Source organism: Phyllostomus hastatus, unplaced genomic scaffold, assembly GCF_019186645.2.
Source record: "Phyllostomus hastatus isolate PE091 unplaced genomic scaffold, TTU_PhHast_1.1 phas_contig_86, whole genome shotgun sequence".
NCBI classification, from domain to species: Eukaryota; Metazoa; Chordata; class Mammalia; order Chiroptera; family Phyllostomidae; genus Phyllostomus; species Phyllostomus hastatus.
Genome location: NW_025333977.1, coordinates 45,512,049 through 45,533,913, shown reverse-complemented (window position 1 = coordinate 45,533,913; position 21,865 = coordinate 45,512,049). Strand labels below are relative to the sequence as shown.

Genomic DNA, 21,865 nt, shown 5'->3' with positions numbered 1-21,865 from the left:
TACTACCTATAGTAATTGACTCAGGTATCGGTCTATGACTAAAGCTGAGCCAATAAGAGTTAACTCCAGAAGTTCTGAGAGACTTTTGGGCATGTGGTCTTTTGCATCTACATTAGTTAAGTATCAGAAATAAGAAATTAGAACTACTGGTTGTCCATCTTTGTTGTTAAAAGGGAAACACCAGTCAGAAAAATTCCAGCTCCAGACAAGCAGGATGAGAACAAGAAAGAGAAGGATTGCTCTTGACTTTTTTTTGAGCACTTGGATGCAACTCTGCTAATGGCTGCCATAACCTGCCTTTTGCACTTAAAAAGAAATGAATCCTAGGGAATATAGTCAATAATATCATAATAGCTATGTATGGTGCCAGATGAGTACTGGAAATATCATGGGGAAAATTGGTAAAGTATATAATTGTTTAACCATTATGCTGGACACCTGAAACATACAAAATAATACTGAATACAAATGTAACTAAAAATGAAATAAAAAACAAAAAGCAATGTATGCAATTTTTTTAAGTTGGATTGCTGTCACTAGCAAGCAACAACTCTGGTATTGCAAGTAAATAAAATGATGATTTATTTATTCATCACCTTTAGCTCTTAAAGTCTATTCATTTTGATAAAAGACAAAAAACAAAGACCAAAAACAGTAAATATTATGGGAGGCTAAATCATTTCCTTGTCAGTCAACAACATTCACTGATTGCATTTGATAGAACTAGAAAAGAAATAGGAGTAATGCTTATAGTGCTCAATGAGACAGAAGCAAGAAAAATATATGCTACAAGGAGATTAATAAAGCCAAGGGTAGGAAGTACTTCAAGGAATATTACATCAGCGTCTAGAAAGTCATAATCAATTATCACTAAGATCCCTCCTAACAATGAAATTCTGTTATTAAAAATATTTAAGTGGTAAACAAATGCAATTATGTTAAGATAGATATGTAAGTAAATTTAAATAACATAAGAGATCTGAGTCTTGTAGAATAGTGAGAGTACAAAAATATGGTAAACATCCATTTGGATTGTGAAGAATGGAGGGCCTTGAGTTGTTCAATTATTTGTCTGTGGTGTTATTTTATATTTAATTCTCTTATTATAGCTTCAAATTTCATGGACCGATATACTTTTCATTTTGAGCATCTAATATTACAAATATTTGTTCCTGTGATGCTTGAAGTTTAAATAACTTCTACTTAAGTTGAAAACAGAATTCTTAAAACTCCATTAATGGTCAAAACCCTTTCTTATAAAAATCCTGAAGAGTATTTCTAGATAAGACAGAAGTACTTCTAGGTTAATAAGACCAGATTTGACTTGAGACTTTATCCTTTAAATTGTACAGAATGGAAAAAAAATAGGTTATTTACAGACAACAGTATCTACGTACATACTCAGGTACAAATATGGTGACAAAAGAGACTTTTAAGGGCGCATTAGAATCTCAGAAGCAGTTCTTAAAGACTTTAGTTTTATTTTCTTGGATTTTAAAAATGTCTAAGATTTTTTTCACCCTTGATCTTGGGAGCCAGACAGTACTTTAAATGTCCCATATCAGTATTTTTATACTCTACAATAAGGGTTACATCTGCAGGCATACTGAGGGTTATTGTAAGAGAGTGCAGCAGCTTTTGTAAAAAAAAAAAGTTCAGGTGCCTCAGTGCAAAAGTTAGCTGAACTGCATCATTCATCTCTGTGGTAACAGCTTCCTCTTCTTTATCAACATCACTTATTTGTGACAACTTAATATTTCTATTTCCAAGTTCAAGTTCCCCACTTGCTGAAAATTTCACTCCATCTTTTGCACAAGGAAATTACATCTCTGATATGACTGAGATCTCAGCATATACTTGCAAATTCATCAAAAGGCATTTTTACTGCACAACTATATTCTTGTTCTGGAATTCCAAGTTGTTCAACATTTAAAGCCATTAACTTAATTTCAAAGTTTGAAATCTTTTTTTGATTTGGAGCTTCAAATACTAGTGCCAAGGTGTCTGCATTATCTTCAGCCCTTAGGGTAATAGTGACTTTGTTGCCAGCAACTTTTTCTATTTTGGACATTACCATATTGCAATCATCACAGTACCTGTCGAAGCTGTTGGAGCACAGTGTGAGCTGCACCAAAGAGATGCAGGACAAGTCCATGCTCTGCACGTCCTAGCAGGCCTCATAGATGGGTCCTTAAGCACCTCTGGAACCTTTTTCAGGATGGAGCCCTGGACCAGGAGTGCTTTCAGTGTGGTGGTGGAGTGGCAACAACTCCAGCTAGAGGCCAATGGCAAGAAGAGGTGGAGCCAGCTTTGGCACTCACAGGATGAGAGCCAGAAGACTAAAGTGAGAGCCTGAGATCAGGGAAGATCACAACAGCGCTCAGGCTGCAACCATTTAATACAACTAATATTTCAAATATTCTTGTTAAGTAGTTGTAATATTCTTTAAAACTTTCTAGAATATTGCTATTTTAATTTGGCTTGAAGGAACTACTGTTGAGCTACAAAATATAGACAACATGGTTAATTAATTATAGAGATGTAAATGAAAGCGAAAACTGGAGAGAAAAGTAACAGCAATATTCACATCAGTGTTCCTTAAACAAAGGTTCACTTTAGATTCATTCATGGAGCTGGAAAAACATGCAGTTAAAGACTCCACCTTCACTATTCCCCTTCATTAAATAAGATGCATTCCAGGCATTTTTCTGTAAAACTTCCAAGATGATTCTGATAAATAGCATTAATTCTATTTGAAAATAACTGAGCCTTGGGTAATTCAACAATTTAATTTGGATTAACCTTCATATTCAGCAATACTATTAAATGTATATGCATACTATGCTTTGTGGATCTGCGCAATGTGTCCTGTGAACATATGAATATCAGCACAGTAAAAACAACCAAACACAAAAAAATATTTTAGCAGTTTAATCTTGTGTCTTTCAAACTTGACTATGAACCTTTTAGTAATCTTATGCCAGTTATCATCCTATTGAGTTAGTTTCCACAGAAACAAATGTAAATAGAAATTCATGTTAGAGGCTCTCAGATATGACTGTGTTGACCTGAGCACTAAGGTATTTTTCACTTAACCACTTTTAACCTAGCAACTCAGTAATTAACTGCAGGGTCAAGACAGTCTGAATTTTTTTTAATCTTTATGGGCACTTTATTCAGAGGGCTGGCAATCTGAGAAAATGGCAGGTTTGTATCCTATTAGACCATCTTAAATTCCACTTTAAGCAGATCCTTTTTATAAGGAGAAGAAAAGTATAGGTAAAGGGTTTAGGATTCAGGGATTGAGTTAATCAGATAAAAGCTGCAGCATTCTTTCATCTGTGCCCTGGGTGGTGGCCTTTCTCTCGTTTCTCTTCTACAAGCATATACAAGGGTAGGCAAAAGTAGGTTTGCAGTTGAGACTAAATGAAACATAGTTTATTCTTGTATTATATATTTTATCATACAAACAACATGTATTCAAAAGGATCAAAACTACTAAATCAGAAGCAGGATATTTCTGAAGTGTCAGGAAAGTGATGTAGAATGTGGGTTATGTACTGACCCACATTCCCCACATAGCAAATATTTTACTACTTCATACTAGCAAGACTTTCTTGCTCTCATCCTTGATGCAGTATTATGTAGTGTTTCAAAGCAACAGCTTTTGAAGTTCCTGCCATGGTCAAAAGGTTTCATGTGGCTTGCTTTTATACGCACATCTCTGAGTCGTCTTAGGCTGTACTTGACTTTTGTGTGTGCGGCTTCCAGTATGCACAGATACATGAAGGTTACTGTTTCCTGTATGTTGGTAAATAAAGGTGATGCTATATTTCCTGCTGCTCTGCATATGACTTTCATGAAAGAGGTGTAACTTCAAAGTACTGTTTCCAAAGCATATAGTTCTTCCTTTTTGAGAAAATAAATTTTTTGTGTGTCTGATCAGTTTTTTTAATTTTGTGTCTTTGAAGATTTTATTTCTTTCTTTTAGGCAGGGGAGAGAAATACCAATGTGAGAGAGAAACATCAATCAGTACTTCTCCTACATGCCCCACAGGGGATCAAACCCACAACCCAGGGATGTGCCCTGACCAGGAATCAAACTGATGAGCTTTTGCTTCACAGGACAACACCCAATCAACTGAGCCACACAAGTAAGGGTAAATTTTGCATCTTTGAAATGATATTTTTTTAAATGTATCTAGTTGAATTTATTTTTTTAACTTTTTTTATTGTTGTTCAAGTACAGTTGTCTCCATTTTCCCCTCACCATTCCCCTCCACCCCAGCCATCCCCACTTCCCATCCTTGATCCTGCCCCTCTTTGGTTTTGTCCATGTGTTCTTTATAGATGTTCCTGAACATTAATTGGGTCTTTACCTTATTTACAAAATTTCCAAGAAAGTTGGAGACTTTCAAATGCTCAGTATTGTGGTATAATACAATGATGTAATCATGGTTACATATGGTAAAAAAAACTATTTACTAATGCAGTATGTATGATATTGTGATAGTATATTTCCCAAAGGTTTATTTTAATTTTATTATTTTTTATTAATGTCTGGCTATTTATTAATGGGATAGACTAAGCTAGTGTTTCAGTATCCTTATTTCTCATTTTTCTAAGTTGAACCTAGAATGTTTATTATAATGCAATATTTACTTTTAAATAATTATGCCTTTAAATAATTATGCCTAATTATTTACTTTTAAATAATTATGCCTTGATATTATCTATTTTTAAAAATGCCCCCTTAGTCTATTACCAATTCTCTTAGATAATTCTTAAGCTTTCTTTGAGCCTCTTTTTGCTTTCAAGTTCCAATTTTCCTGAAATATTTTTCATCGCTAAATGCCCCCATGCTATAGAAGCTCTGAACCATAATCTCTAATTGAGCCAAATTTTATCTATACATTATTATGTATATTAAGTATGATATCTTCGCAATCAATTTTAATGGGCAAGCATTAACTTTTAATAGTAGATTGTATGTAATGACAACAATGAAGAGCATTGAAACAGAATGCTCCTAAATTAATTTGCCAGTTTGACTCAGTAATTGATGTGCATAGAAAACACTGATGCGAATTGAAAACAAAATAACTACACTTGACAGATATAATAATTTAAGTGATTTCAAGTTAACCGCATCCCATGATTCTCAAAGTTATACGTAAAGGTATCACAAGCATTTCATACACTATTTTCCTCTTTTCAATTTTGAACATTATAAGATTAAAACTGGGTTGTGTAATAATTTAAAAAAGATAACATAGCTCTTAAGAAAAATTAATCACATAAAAAAGCAAATAATAAATGCCATATTATATTAAATAAAATCTAGGCATACATATGCACAACCTTAGTACTCTTTTATTTCTCTAAGAATTTATGTAGTAACTATTATCCAAATTGTTAAACCTTCTTATTTATAATTAAGAGCATAAACATCTTATTTTATGTGTTTATTTATGTATACATTTTGCTTTTATTTTGTAGCATTCAAGTGTTTTTGTTAAAGTATTTTCTAAAAAAGTGGAAATACTGAAATATTTAAAAATTAAACCAAAATAAAAAGTTTTCTTCCAAAATTAAAATTGGCTAATCTCAAGTTCATGGTGAAGATTAAGTGAATAGCTGAATAAAGAAAGCCTTCAGCCTTCTTTATCATCTAATGTGTATGTAATTGGCAGCAGAAGTTCTATTTAGGGAATGAAGTTAGCAAAGCTATTTGGCTTCTTCAAGTCAGGTAACATTTCTCAGGGGTTATAATTTACTACTCATCTCTAAAATATAAATAGTTATTTTTATTGACTGTGAAGCAATGGTTCAACAAAATTCTCCCTAATGACATGGAATGTAAAAGATATTAATATAATATTTTTATTTTATTTAATTCTCTCTGGGAATTTACTTCTAGGGTTATAGGTTCATGGCCAAATTTATCTACTTTCATTATGCTATTGAAATGGCACACGAGTGGCTAAAATTATTCTTTTCTTCTTTCACTCAGTCAGCAGTAATTGGTTCTTTGTATTTATTAGCTAGTCTTCTGTATGTTTGGTAAAAAGATATACCAAAATATTTCCTTAGGTTTAAGGAGAAAAACCCTAATGGTGCAGTGGTGAAAAGTAGGATAACAAAGAAATGTACCCACAGGTGTTGGGAGTCCAGAGGATGACATGACAGTGAATTTTTGGAAAAATCAGTTTCTGGAAGAGTTGAAAGCTCAAGTGAGTAACCTAGGAGAAGAAGGTATATGGTACATTCTAGAGAGGGAAATTGGGATATGGAAAGGCATAGAGGTGGCAAAGAATATGATCCATGGAAAACTGCAAGTGCATGGCTAATAGACCATATTGGGCTGTGTGGAGGTGATAAGGCCAGAAAGAGAGGCAAGGTAAAAAATATAAAGGCACTTTTATTTTAATGTTTTGCAAAGGAATTTTTAATGCATATATTGAGTCATTCATATTTCAGTATATGTTTATATGCCATGCGTTGTTCCTGGCACTGGGGACAGAATGGCAAAGTTATGGGTATACTCATGTTTATTATTATTATTATTTTAAAGATTTTATTTATTTATTTTTAGAGAGGGAAGGGAGGGAGAAAGAGAGAGAGAGAGAAACATCAATGTGCGGTTGCTAGGGGTCATGGCTTGCAACCCAGGCATGTACCCTGGCTGGGAATCAAACCTGCGACACTTTGGCCCCCAGCCCGTGCTCAATCCACTGAGCTACACCAGCCAGGGCATGTTTATTATTTATAAGAGAGAAGGAAACATTTGTACTTGTGCAGGGAAATTTTAAGTTATAATAGATTTACATGGGATAGAACCTTTAGATCTCTTGGGGTAATTACAGAAAACTTTTATACAAAATTAATATATAAGAAGATATCTGGAATATATATGAGGATTAGCCCACTGAATGGGAATGAATAGTGAGGAGAATGTTCTAGAAAGGGGATAGTACATGAGAAGGCTTAGAGTCAAGCAGGTATAGTACATGCTTGGGGAACTGAGCATCAGTTCTGTATGACTGATACTTAGAAAATTAGTGGAAGAGACAAATGTGAGAAGTAAACCAGACACAATAAGCAGGGATTAGCCTGTAAAAGCCTTGTTAATTTATGAAAACTCATTGAGGCAGCGTTATGTGTTGAGAGGGCCAAATGAGGTAGGAAAAAAGCAACGGGTACTTATATTATCTATCAGGAGATTACAATAACTTTGATTAAAGGAATAATGATGGAAATGTAGAAAACTGAACAGAATTGTTATAAAATAAATAAGTTATGGGAAAGTAATATACAGCATGGTGACTATGGTTAACATTGTATTGTACATTTGAAAGTTGCTGAGAGCACAGACATTAAAAGTTTTTATTATAAGAAAAAAGCATTGTAACTATATGTGGTGAAGGATGTCAACTAGACATACAGGGTGTAAGAAAGTAGGTTTATCATTGTTCATATGAAAAATAATAAAATCATTAATAATTACACAAGAATAAACTGTTTCACATACTCATAACTGTATCCCTACTTTTGCCCCACCCTGAATTTTCTTAGTCATTTTACAATATGAACATGTATCAGAGCATTATGTCATAAGCTAAAACTAATAATGTTATATGTCAATAAAAAAATAAATGTCACTTTTTCACTCACCCTTTGAGAAAACTTCAGAGAACTCCTAGGTTCCTAGTCTATCCCCATTTCCAATTGAGAAATGGGTAAGCTGGAGCATTGACAATTGAGATTTTAATTTCAAATGTCTGTGGATTTCCCATTGACTATGAGACTGTTGTAGGTAGAATTCTAAGATGTCCCTCAGGATTACTGCCTATTATGTACACAGTCTGTAAAATCCCCAGGAATACGAATACAATGGGATATTACTGCTGTAATTAGGTTATGCTATAGGACACACTTGACTTTAAGAAAGGAAAAATATCCTCAGTGGGCCTGACCTAATTAGATGAGCCTTAAAAGGAACAGTCTTTTTCTGGTGAAAGAAGTGTGAAGTGTGAAGCGGATTTGACAGGAGATTTTTAACTGTTGGTTTTGAAAATTCATTGTGGGGAGCAAAGGGTATGAGATATGAATAGTCCCCAGGAACTAAGAACAGCCCCCAGATGAGAGCCAGTATATAAATAGGACCTTGATTCTACTGTAGAAAAGAATCAAACTTGTCCAACAAACTGAATAAGCTTGGAAAGAGATTCCACCCTGGAACTCACAACAGGCATTCAAACTAGCACCTGACTTTAGCCTTCTAAGACTCTCATCAGAGAACCCAGTCATGTGGTGCTAAGACTTCTGACCTACAGAACTGTGAGCTAATAAACGCATGTTGGTACAAGCCACTAAATTGTAGTAATTTGTTATTTGGCAATTAGAAACAACCACAAAGATCTTGGATAATTTGCATTATCATTCTATTTTTAATCAATAGAATTAATCATAGTATTTTTTATGCATTGGTTTTGAGGATTAAATAAAATAAAATATTTCAAAAATAAACCAGTTCAGTGTTTAATGCCTGATAGCTGCTACCTCATTGTCTTGTTTTGAAGATTTGATGGAATAATACCTAAAAAGTTCTCAAAATAGTATCTGGTACTTTGTAACCTCGTAACAATGTTATAAATTAATTATTGTTAGGGATTAAAAAAAGAACTTGACATGGACTCTCTTTGGACCTTTTAGCATTCTCTGTATAGACATACCACCGAAATATTGTGGATTCAGTTCCAGTGCGGCAATAAAGTGTCTATCACAATAAAGAGCATCATACAATACTTTTTTGGTTTAGTGCATAGAAGTTATGTTTACATCATACTATAGTCTACTTAGTGTGTAATAACTTTATGCTTTAAAAAATGTACATACAATTAAAATACTTTACTGATAAAAAACTTTATCATCTAATCTTTTGGTGAGTTAAAATTTTTCAGTTGGCAGAGAGTCCTGCCTCAGAGTCGGCTGCTGACTTGAGAGTGCTGGTTTCTACAGTTTGGAGTGGATGCGACCATTCCTTAAACTAAGGCAACAATGAAGGTTGCCATATCAATTGACTCGCATTCATGAACAGTTTTTCACATGTGTAGCATGTGATGCTGTAGCTTATTACAAAGTTATATTTATAATATAAATATTATACAAAGTTATATTTATAATTTAACTTTGTTATATTATAAATCTTTTGTTGTTATTTCAATAATCTTCACCAGGAGTAGATGTTATCTCAAGAAACCACTTTCTTTGCTCATCCATAAAAAATAACTCCTTATTCATTCAAATTTTATCATGAGATTGCAGCAATTCAGTCACATCTTCAGATCCCACTACTAATTCTCATTTTCTTGCTATTTCCATGACAGCTGCCATTACTTCCTCCACTGAAGTCATGTATGCCTCAAAATATCCCATGAGTGCTGGGATCAACTACTTCCAAGTTGTTATTAATCTTGATATTTTGACTCCTTCCCATAAATAATGAATGTTCCTAATCACATCTAGAATGGTGAATCCTTTACAGAAGGTTTTCAATTGATTTTCCCCAGATACTTCTTAGTTTATGGTAGCTATAGCCTTGTAAAGTATATTCTTTAAATAATAAGAATCAAAAGTCAAAATCACTCCTTGACCTTTGGACTGTAGAATAGATGTTGTGTTAGCAAGCATTAAAAAACCCATTAATCTCCTTGTCTACCTCCAGCATAGCTCTTAGATGACCAGGTACGTTGTCAATGAAGAGTACTATTTTGAAATGAATCTTTTTCTGAGTAGTAGGTTTCAACAGTGAGCTTAAAATATTCAGTAAACCATGTTGTAAACAGGTGTGCTGTCATCCAGGCTTTGTGTTTTCATTTATACAGCACAAGCAGAATAGATTTAGCATAGTTCTTAAGTGCTCTAGGATTTCCAGAATAGTAAATGTTGGGAACCGCCCTGACTGGTATCAGAGGCTGAAACCCCCGCCTAGCTAAGGCTAAGGGAACGCCCTTGGAACCGTGAGCCGGCAAGGAGACAAAAGCTTATCTTCCTGGCAGGAATGCTGTTTCTGCTACTGAACCCCAAAAAGCTTGGTCGGTTAGCCAAAGACGGGTAAGATTCCCCACGGGGGGGAACAACCCAAGCCAGGCACGATCACTTTTGGGAGGCCCCCCAAAAGAAGGACTTGGGGGGGGGGCTGCAGCAAAAGGGGGGTGATGGACCCTCACTCCTCGGCTTTGACAAAGTCTGAGTTCTGAGCGTCCGGAAGAAAATCTCCTTATCTCTCGGTGGCCTTAGTTCCCGCGCTCCACCTAAGCCTGAAACAATGACGGGGAAGTACAGCTCGGTACTGGGAAGTGCGGATTTCCCGGGGTGATCAGGCCTAAGAAAGAACATGTAAATTACTGTGAAACCTTCTTTGTTCAAGAATGCTCTCAGTTGAATGAGGAGGGTCTTAGGAGGAAGCTAGTTTGTTCCTCAGCCTTACAGCTCTTTGACCCCCCAACTCAATAGACCAGCAGAGTTCTTTGTTTTATATATTCCTTACTTCCCCTAATGAGTATTGTACGTTACCTGAGTTATTATGCAAAAATGAGCCTAATAAAAGCAGGTATGGACGGTGGATCGGCGCGCTCCCCACTAGGGGGGGTGGCCATTCTGTCCCTACTTCCCCACAGAAACTGGTTTGTCTCTGTGCATGTGTGTTTTTTCTCGCGTATTGTCGAGCCATCCACAGTGTGCCGTGGTCACTGCTAGCCGGTGACCCACGCGCAACAAGTAAATGCATATTAGCTTCAATTCAAAGTCACCATACCCCTTAATAAGAGACCTAGTCTATACTTCGAACCCAGGCATTAACATCTCCTCTCTAGCTAATGAAAGTCCTAAATAGCATCCTCTTCCAATATATGGTTGGTTCATCAACACCAAAAATCTGCTTTCAGGGTAGTCACTTTCATAAATTATCTTAGCAACATCTTCTGGATAACTTTTATTCATCATCTTAGCTAGATCTTCTGGACAATTTTTTTGCAGCTTCTACATCAGCAATTACTGTTTCACCTGTACTTTTGTGTTATGAAGACAGCTTCTTTCCTTAAGCTTCATGAACCAGCCTCTGATACCTTTAGACTTTTCTTCTGTAGCTTCCTCACCTCTCCCAGTGTTTATGGAATTGAAGGGAGTTAGGGCTTTTCTCTAGATTAGGCTTTGGTTGAAGAAAATGTGGCTGGTTTGATCTATCCAGACCACTACAACTTTCTTCATATTAGTAATAAAGCTATTTCTCTTTCTTATCATTCCTGTTTTCACTGAAGTGAAATTTACTTTAAGAGCTTTTCCTTTGCATTCACAACTTGGCTAACTGTTTGCACAAGAGGCCTACCTTTCAGGTTATTTTGGTTTCTTGGTTTTTGACATGTCTTTTCACTAAGTTTAGTCTTTTTTTAGCCTTTAATTTAGATTGAGAGACCTGTGATTCTTCCTTTCACTTCAACACTTAAAGGCCATTGCAGGGTTATTAACTGCTCTAGTTTCACTATTGCATCTCAGAGAATAGGGAGGCCTGGGTGGGGGTGTGGGGGTGGTGGGAGGGCGAGATGAGAAAATGACCGGGTGGTAGAGCAGTTAGAACACACACAAAATTTATCAGTTAAATCGTTGTCTTATATGGGTGTGGTTCACCAAAACAATTACAATAATAGCTTTAAATAATTATAATAGCATCAAAGATCACTGATTACAGATCATCATAGCAAGTTAATAATAATGAAGAAGTTTTAAATATTTCAAGATGACCAAAATGTGACAGAGAGACACAAAGTGAGCAAATGCTTTTGGAAATATGATGTTGATAAACTTGTTATCAAAATGACTTACATCATTTTTGGTGATGAAACACTGTCACAAACATCAATTGTAAAAATGAAAAACAAACAAAATAAAAATGCAGTATCTGCAAAGGACAGGAAAGCTAAGTACAATAAAATGATATATGCCAGTATTCTTTTGTTTAAAATTTCTAAATTTTAACTAAAATTTAATAGCTAGGATATCATGGTATTAAAGTGAGCTTGGCTCTTTTTCTAGCCAGCAAAGAATTGATTACTAACATCTAACACTTGGTTCTCTTGGCAGGACATTCAGATCTGAGCAACTTTACTCCCCAAGGAAAAGATTAGTACTGAAATAAGTACTAAATCATTCATTTTAAGTAATCATTCATTTTAAATGGGGATACATTCATCTGTTCTTGGGGTTCATTCATTCCTCATAAAGGTGACTATTACCATATACTGAAAAAAAGAAAACCAACCTCAAATCATAGTTTTATTACATTCACAGGGGGGGTAAAATTGTTTTATTAAAAACTCAAGGAACGTAACTTTAGGATTTTTTATATAGAGAGTATGCTTGATATCAATTATTAAATTTTATGAAAATATACACATGAAGTATGAATCAAAGAAGTATGTATGTGTGTATGTATGTATTTATTTATTTATATTTAATTCAGAGAAATTCACTGGGCTATTATTCCCAAGAATTCAAATGTAACAGCTTACTTGAAAGGCAAACAGCTGAATAGATTTGGGTTTCTAGAGTTAAAAAACTATTGCATTAAGACTCACAATTAAGTCCACACTGTGTCTCAAATGTAAGTACACATTTCAGTGTCACTGTCTACCACCTTACAATAACAGAAAACAGCTGTATAATGGCATATAACATTACACGGTGCATTACAATTAGAAATGTGCTGAAGTGGTAGATTGGGGGTTTATTTACGGTCCATGAAACAAAAGATTCTATGAGCTTCTCATGAAAACTTAACAGTTTGAGAAAATAAAATAAATATTTGAGTACAACAATTATATTTTAAATAATATATTCACTGGAGAAACTTAGAAGAGGCAAACGATTTGAAAAGGTATTAAACCCATTATTTGTTGGCTGAAAGTCGTTATTATTGAAGAGAGAATTACAGAGAATTATTAAAGCACATAATATCTACTAGGTTAATATGATTTTTATAAATTGAGTAAAATTTCTCCTAATTACTCAAGAAATCAAGTCTCTAAGAGTTATAGTGGGAAAAAACAAGATTTTAAACCCATACATTCTTTTTAAGAGGAACAGAAGATCATTCTCTATGTTGCCATAAAATCTGGCAAGTTTAAGTAGGAGCAATTCATAAACTATTTCTGTAAAAGGAATCATCAGAGTTATCCCACAAAAACTCTTCATGTGTGAGAGCAAATAATTATAGTTCATGAATACTACATACTTCATTTCCAGATTACAGGTAATTGTATACACATTTAAATTTGTTTATTTTGCAAGCATAATCTCATATTCATGAAGATAATTTAATCATTTGTAACTTATGTGTGGGAAAAATTATAGCGTGCAATCTTGCTGCAGTGAAAATCCATGTCTTACTGAACAAAATGCTTCATTTATCTTTCAAAAATACTGAAAATAAAAAGCACAGCAATTGTCAATGGCATTTTAAAGTGATATAGTACTCATATTGATTATAGAAACATCCACCAGGTTGTATAACATTTGAGCAATTTGCTATGAACTTCTATGTTATGGTATCCCTAGAAATCTATTCCATTTAGTATCCTGAAGGTTAAATTTGTAAAATTGTTGTATAGTTCTTCTATTTTTCATTCCATTAAAAAGTCAAGTTTAAATAGTCTACCTTTTAGAAGAAATTGTTTTTATTAATGTATAATGTAAAATATATATTTATAAATAGGGATTGCATTGAAATTCAAATCTTTTAGACTAATTTGTATTCATGATAGTTATACAAAACATTTCCACAGGAGGCTCATATGCTATTTTAGTATTTATTGCTTGCTGGTTTTCAGAATGGGTTTAGGTTTCCTCCAAACTATACTAAAAGACCAAGAAATTCTGGTAGTCCCTCAATTAAACATGCATCATTTGTAATGATTTTCCACATGAATATCCCAAATATGCATGGGAAAGCACAAAACTGTCACAATGGAAAGGAGTCAATGCCATCTACTGGCAAGGAGGACTATACTGTCCTTTGGCCTGTAATTTGTTTCAAGGTATGGGGTCATCATGGTATTAGAATCTTGAATTCAGAGAGAACAGTAAACTACAGAAAGGTACCTAGAGTTGGATATATAGCTAAAGAAAACAGGGTATTTTTTATTAATTAAAAATGTTTTAAATAGATATTGTTGGACAAGTAGTGAATTTAAACTAGCCATGCAATAACTTGGATTTTTAAACTTCCGTTTGTTCTTTTGGATTGATATCCTAAAATAGAATATTATATCATATCTGTCTTTTCTTTTTCTAATTTTAATGATTGTTTAATATTTTTATTTTTGTTTTACAGTTGTTTCAATTATTTTCTCCTTTGCCCACATCCACCCAGACTGCCCTTCAGTTCCATAGTCATTCCCCAACCTGTTGTCCATGTCCTTGGGTTCTTCAATGTTTCCTGACTAATCCTTCCACCTTCTTTCAAAAAGTCTACCTCCCTCCTCCCATCTTACTGCTGTCAGTCTATTCATGAATCTATGCATCTGGCTCTCTTATGCTCATTAGTTTATTTTGTTCATTAGATTCCTCTTATGAGGTTATATGGTATTTGTCCTTCATTGACCAGTTTATTTCATTTAATATGATAGTCTCCAGGTTCACCCATGCTGTGAAAGAAGGTAGAAATTCATTCTTTCTGCTGCATAGTATTCCACTGTGTAAACGTCCCACAATTTTATAATCCACTCATGTACTAATGGACACTTATGCTGTTTCCAACTCTTGGATATTGTAAATAGCACTGTTATGATCATAGGGATGCATAAGTTCTTTCGAAGTGGAGTTTTGGGATTCTTAGGGTATATTCCCAGCAGTGGAATCACTGGGTAAAAAGGTAGTTCTATCTTTAGTTTTTTGAAGAAATTCTATACTGTTTTCCACAGTGCCTGCATTGGTCTACATCCCCACCAACAGTATAATAGTGTTCCCTTTTTTTCCACATCCTCACCAACACTGATTTATTAGTGATAACCATTTTGGCAGGTATAAAGTAATATCTCATTGTGGCTTTAATTTGCATCTTTCTGATGGCTAGTGATGCTGAGCATCTTTTCATATGTCTGTGGGCTGTGTATCCTCCTTGGAGAAGTGTCTGTTTAGGTCTTTTGCCCAATTTTTCATTGGATTGTTTGTTTTCATGGTGTTGAGTCATATAAATTCTTTATATACAAGATCTGTCCAGAAGATATCCAGCCATATAGTATGAAGAGACATTTATTGAAGAAGGTACAATATACAAGAAACATTGTACATAGGACAATGATGCCTCAGTCCCCTTCAAAGTAGGAACCTTGCAACCTCACACAGTTTACTCAATATCCATCAGCTGCTCATATTTTCCTGAATCTCATCAACTATCTGAAATCTCTTCCCTTTCAAAGGTGATTTTAGTTTTGGGAAAAACCAGAAGTCACTGGGCACCAAATCTAGGCTACAGTGGGACTGAGTCACCTTGGCAATTTTAAGATTCACACACAAAAAAAACAACTCTGCATACAATGTGATGCATGAGTACAAATGTTGTGGTGATGAAGCTACCAGTCACCAGTTGCCCATAACTGTGGCCTTCTGAATCATCCAAATAGTTTTTATGGAGCAAATTTCAAGTTTAATGCAAAATTTGATGCAGATTCATTCTTCTGCTTGTCAGCATTTTGAATGCCACATCCCACATGCTCTCTAAATAGTGTCTACTGCCCCAACTGACTAGTACAGAAGTTGTAATTATTCACACATGTGCATTCTAGTCAACTTTCTTTTGTTGGGAACCACCCTGCCTGGTATCAGAATCTGTAACCCTCGCCAAGGCTAAGGCTAAGGGAATGACCTTGGACCATAAGCCAGTAAGGAGACAAAAGCTTATCTCCCTGGCAAGAGCGCCACTTCTGCTCCTTTTATTTCACCCTGCCTGGCCCTCAATGCTTGGTTGGTTAGCCAATGACGGGTAAGATTCCCCAAGGGGGGAATGACCTAAGACAAGCACGATCACGTGGGAGGCCCCCAAGGAAGGACTTTGGGGGCTACAGCAAAAGGGGGTGATGGACCCTTGCCCCTTAGCTTTGACATAGCCTGAGTCCTCATTGTCTGTGAGAAAATCTCCTAATCTCTTGGCTGCCTTACTTCCCTTGCTCCACCTAAGCCTGAAACAATGACAGAGTGGTGCAGCCCTGTGCTGCAAAGGGTGGGTTCCCCAGGTGATCAGGCCTAAGAAAGAATATGTAAAATCCTATGAAACCTGCTTTGTTTAGAATGCTCTCAATGAAATGATAAGGGTGCAAGCAAGAAGTAAGTTTGTTCCTCAAAGTTTTACAGCTCTTTAGCTATCTGACCCAGACTCAAAATAGGCCCTCAGACTTCTTTGTTATGTATTGTTTGATCCTTACTTCCTGGCAATGAGTAATGAGCTTTACCTGAATTCTTATGCAAATGAACCCAACAAAGACTTCTTGGGTGGGAGAATGAGGCGCTCTCCCCTAGGGAGGGTGACCGAGGTGCTCCCCACTAGAGAGAGTGGCCATTCCATCCCTATTTCCCCACAGGACCTGGTTGTCTTTGTGTATGTTTTTCTCGTGTTTCAAGGAGCCATCCGCAGTGTTCCACAGTCACTGCAGGCCAGTGGTTGTGTCACTCTTTGGCTACAAGGTTACATCAATTTTGCACAAACTGTTCTCATTATCTTAACATTGGCTGGACTTTTTCTGGACAGACCTTGTGTTTTGGAGATTAAACCCTTGTCTGATGTATCATTGGCAAACATGTTCTCCCATACATTGATTCCATTTTCATTTTGATGATGGTTTATTTAGCTGTGCAGAAGCTTTTTGATTTACTATAGTCCCATTTGGTTATTTTTACCTTTATTTCCCTTGACCTGGGACATATATTAGCAAAAATATTGCTATGTGAGATATCTGAAATTTTACTATGTTTTTTGTTATGATTTTTATGATATCACAAGTTATAAATAAGTCTTTTATTCATTTTGAGTTTATTCTGGTATATGGTGTGAGTTGGAGGTTTAGTTTCAATTTTGTTTTGTTTTGTTTTGTTTTATTTTGTATGTACCAGTTCCGTTTTGTAAACACCATTTATAGAAGAGGCTATTTTTGCTCTATTGTATACTTGTACTCCTTTTGTTAAATATTAATTGACTACAGAGACAGGGGTTTATTTCTGGGCTCTCCCTTGTTTTCCACTGTATCTGTTCTTATGCTGGTACAGACTGTTTTGATTACAGTGGCCTTGTAGTATAGTTTGATATTACATATTGTGATCCCTCCAACTTTGTTCTTTTTTCTCAAGATTACTGAGGCTATTTAGAACCTTTTTTAGTTTCATATATATTTTTGTAGTATTTGTTCTGGATCTTTGAAATATGACATTTGTATTTTAATAAGAATTCTATTGAATCTATACATTGCTTTGGGTAGTATGGACATTTTAATGATGTTAATTTTTCCAATTTATAAACATGGTATATGCTTCCACTTATTTGTATTTTCCTCAGTTTCTTATCAGTGTTCTATCATTTTCTGAGTACAGCTCTTTTGCCTTCTTGGTAAAATTTATTCCTAGGTACTTTATTTTGTTGTTGCTATGGGAAATGAAATTCTTCTCCTAACTTCTGTTTCTGCTGGTTCAATTTTGGTGTACAAAAATACCTTTGATTTCTGAATATTGACTTGGTATCCCACTACTTTGCTAAAATCACTTATTAGGTCACATAGTTTTCTGGTGGAGTCTATAAAATTTTCTTTGTATACTACCATGCCATCTGCATCCTCCTTTCCAATTTGGATGCATTTTATTTCTTCTTTTTGTCTGATGTCTGTGACTATAACTTCCAGTACTATGTTCAATAAAAGTGGTAAAAGTGGACATCCCTATGTTGTTTCTAACTTTAAGGGAAACACTTTAGTTTTTTTCCATTGAGTATGATCTTGGCAGTAGGTTCCTCATATACGGCATTTATTATATTGAGGTATGATCCCTCTATTCCCATTTTGCTGAGTGTTTTTTCATAATAAATGGGTGCTGGATTATATCAAATGGTTTTCTTGCTTCTATTTTGGGATCATGTGATTTTTGTCCTTCCTTGTATTTATGTGACATATTACATTTATTGATTTGCACATATTATACCACTCCTGTATCCTCCTTGGAATAAAGCCATTGGAATAAACCATTCCAACCATTGTATCACTCTTGGAGTAAATCTCCCTTGATCATGGTGCATGATCTTTTTAATGTTTTGATGGATCCATTTTGCCAATATTTTGTTGAGGATTTTAGCATCTATGTTCATCAGTGATATTGGCCTGTACTTTTCCTTCTTGTTGTGTCTTTACCTTGTTTTAGAATTAGGATAATACTGACCTTGTAAAAAGAGTTAGGGAGAGTTTCTTCTTCATGAATTTTTTGGAATGGTTTGAAAAAGGTAGGTGTTAATCTTTCATTTGAATGCTTGGTAAAATTCACCTGTGAGCCAGGGGTTTTGTGTGTGTATTTGCTGGGAGGTGGAGCGCTGGTTTGATTACTGCTTCAATTTTGCTGGTTGTTATCAGCCTATTAAGGTTTTCTGCTTTTTCTTGATTCAGTTTTAAAAATGTGTATGTTTCTAGAAACTCACCCATTTGTCCCAGGTCATCCCTTTTCTGGCATATACTTATTCATAGTAATTTCTTACAATCCTTTGCATTTCTGTCAGTCATTGCTTCTCCTTTTTCATTTGTGATTTTAGTTACTTGGGTCCACTTTGCTTTTTTTCTTGATGAGTCCTGATTAAAGGTTTGTTAATTTGGTTTATCTTTTCAAAGTACCAGCTCCTAGATTCATTGATTTAAAATTTTATTTCTCTGTCATTTAATTCTGTTCTTATCTTGAGTATTACCTTCCTTCTAATCTCTCTGGGCTTCGTTGTTTTTCCTGTAATTATTTTAGAAGTAGGGTTAGGTTGTTTATTTTAGATTTTCCTATCTTATTCAGGAAGGCCTGTATTGCTGTGAACTTCCCTCTCAGGATTGCCTTCAATGTGTCCCATACCTTTTGGGTTATTGTGTGTGTTTTTTTTTTTCATTTGTTTTAAGGTGCTTTTTTATTTCATTGTTTACCAATTTATTATTAAATAACATGTTATTCAGTCTGTATGTACTTGAATTTTTTTTTTAGTTTATTTCCTTGGTTTCTAATTTCAAGCCATTTGATCTGAGAACATGCTTGATATGATTTCAATTTCTTCAATTTTTTGAGTCTTGTTTTGTGGCCTATCTTTGGTAATGATCCAAGTGCTTTTAAAAATAATGTCTATTTCACTTTCTTAGGGTGAAATGTTCTACAAATATCGATTAGGTCCATTTGATGTAGAGTGTCATTCAATGTCACAATATCCTTGTTGATTTTTTGTTTGAAAGATCTATCCTTTGTTGACAGTGGCATATTAAAGTCCTCTACAATAAATATATTGTTGTCAATATTTTTCTTAAAACCCTTCAGAATTTTCTTTATATATTTAGTTGCTCCTATATTGGATGCATTCATATTTACAAGGGTTATATCCTCTTGTTGGACTACTCCTTTAAGTATTAAGTAGTGACCACTTTGCCTCTTATTATGGCCTTTGTTTTGAAGTCCATTTGTCTGATATAAGAATTGATTCCTCCTTTTCTTTTGATTGGGTGGTTGTTTCATTGTCTCCCCATTTTAGGTGACTCTTTTTGTTCATTTCTATGTATTAGCTTGATCTGCTTTGACTATCTATCTTTGTGGGGTGGACTTTTGTGATAGGAGTCTGTGGGACTTAGTGGTGAAGTCTCTTTGATCTCTTATTCTATTGTACAGGTGCTGGCAAATAAAACAAAACAACACAGAGAACAAAACCCACACCAGCAAAATTATCCCCCTACAACAACAGCATTATCAATATCAATGACACATGAGCAGAAATAATAAAGCTGGAAAGTGAATAAGAATACTGTAAGAAAGGCAAAAAAGAATATGAGATAATTAAAGAAAAGAAAAAAATGATTTTGAGAGGGTAGAGGCAGGAGAAGTAATAAGAGTAGACAATAGAAACAAGGCAAAGAAAGAAAAAATGTGATAAATGTAAATAAGAAATGGAAGGAAGATGGCAAACTAGAACAAGAAAAGGGAAGATTAAAATATTAGTTTGAAACTATTTAAAAAACTGTGAAAAAATAGGGACAAAAATGAGGAAAAATAATAGCTACAGCAATATCAATGACACATGAGCAATGATCAACAAAGATGGAAAGAGAATAAGAATATTATAAGACAGAAAAAAATATTTGATGACCAAAAGTAAGAAAAATGGTTTTGAGAATATAGAGGGAGGAGAAATAATATGAGTAAGAAATAGAAAAAAGTTGAAGAAAGGGAATAAAATAAAATTTAAATCAAAAGTAAGAAAGGGAAGGAAGGAGTCAAATAGAGTAAGACAAGGGAAGAGCAAATATGGGATTTGATATAAAAATGTTGAGCAAATAGAAAAAAGTGGAAGAATTGACTTCAACAGCAATATCAATGACAAACGTGGAAAGAGTAATAAAGGTTGAAAGAGAATACAATTACTATATGAGTAAAAGAATATGAGATGACTGAAGGAAAAAAAATGATTTTGTGAGGATTAAAGGGGGGAGAAATAATGAGAGTAAGGAACAGGAATGAGGCAAAGAAAGGAAAAAATAATTTTTTAAATGCAAATAAGAACATAAGAAAGGGAAGGAAGAAGGCAAATGGAGTAAGAAAAGGAAGGGGTAAAATATAAGATTTGAAATAAAAGAAGATAGTGAACTAACAGGAACAAATTTCAGGAAAAAGAAAAAAATGTTAAAAAGCTATGCGAAAGAAAAAAGCATGCAAGCAATGAAAAAAAGTGAGGTAGAATTCTCAGCAGAGTCAAGTTCTTGCCTGAAGGCCTCTCTTTCTGTATCTGACTCTGGCAATGTCAGATTCAGTTCCCAACTAGCTCTCAGCAACCTGCTCAAGGCTACAAGTGGACCATAGTTTTCTGCTGTGTCCTTCAGGCTTGGCTGCATCTGGGATGATCCTCACTGTTCTGCCCTGCTGGCTTTTCATCAGGACAAGGCCAAGATATGGGTCATCCAATGTCCAAAAGCACTGAAGGTACCACATTCACCTGCCTCCATCTGTGGCTCTGTCATTGGTCTTCATCATCGACCCATCTGTTTCTGAGAGGGGTTCTGGTACAATCAGGAGGATGGGGCCCTGGATCTTCCCTCGGAAGACGCACTGTTCAAACTTCAGGGAAGATGGTGGGTGTGTTCTCTGACCCCTGTGCCACATGTCTCTGTCTTATACTATTTCCAATAATGTATATTGTCTGATGAGTTAGCCGTCCCTTTCATTTGAGGGGCCAATCTGTGTAAAAGGATTGGTTCTTCCTGCCTGGCACTGGTGGCAGCTATGTATAAAAGCCGAGGCTGGGCAAGGCCCTATATTCCTCTTGCTACACCAATTTCTGCACTCTGCCCAGCTGGTTTCAGTGGAATAGGGCCTGAGGAACCAGCATGTCTTGTTGCTGCTGATAAAAGCTTAGAAATCCCCCATTGGTGTCTCCCTTTCTTTCCTATGTGGATATGTGTCCAGCAGGGGGCTCCTGAGCCTGGCCAGACTATTCTGCAGCAAGGAGATAAACACACCTTTCCTTTCCTAGATGTTTTTATTCTTCAGGTGATGAGTTCTGTCTGGCTGCAAAAAATTTCTGGTGCTCAAAACTTGCCTAACTCCCAGC

General features: G+C 35.2%; 1 pseudogene; it reads right to left on the bottom strand.

Annotated features, from left to right (window-relative positions):
* Positions 1-1,494: 1,494 nt before the first annotated feature.
* On the bottom strand, positions 1,495-21,417 carry LOC123827358 (annotated as a pseudogene).
* Positions 21,418-21,865: the final 448 nt, after the last annotated feature.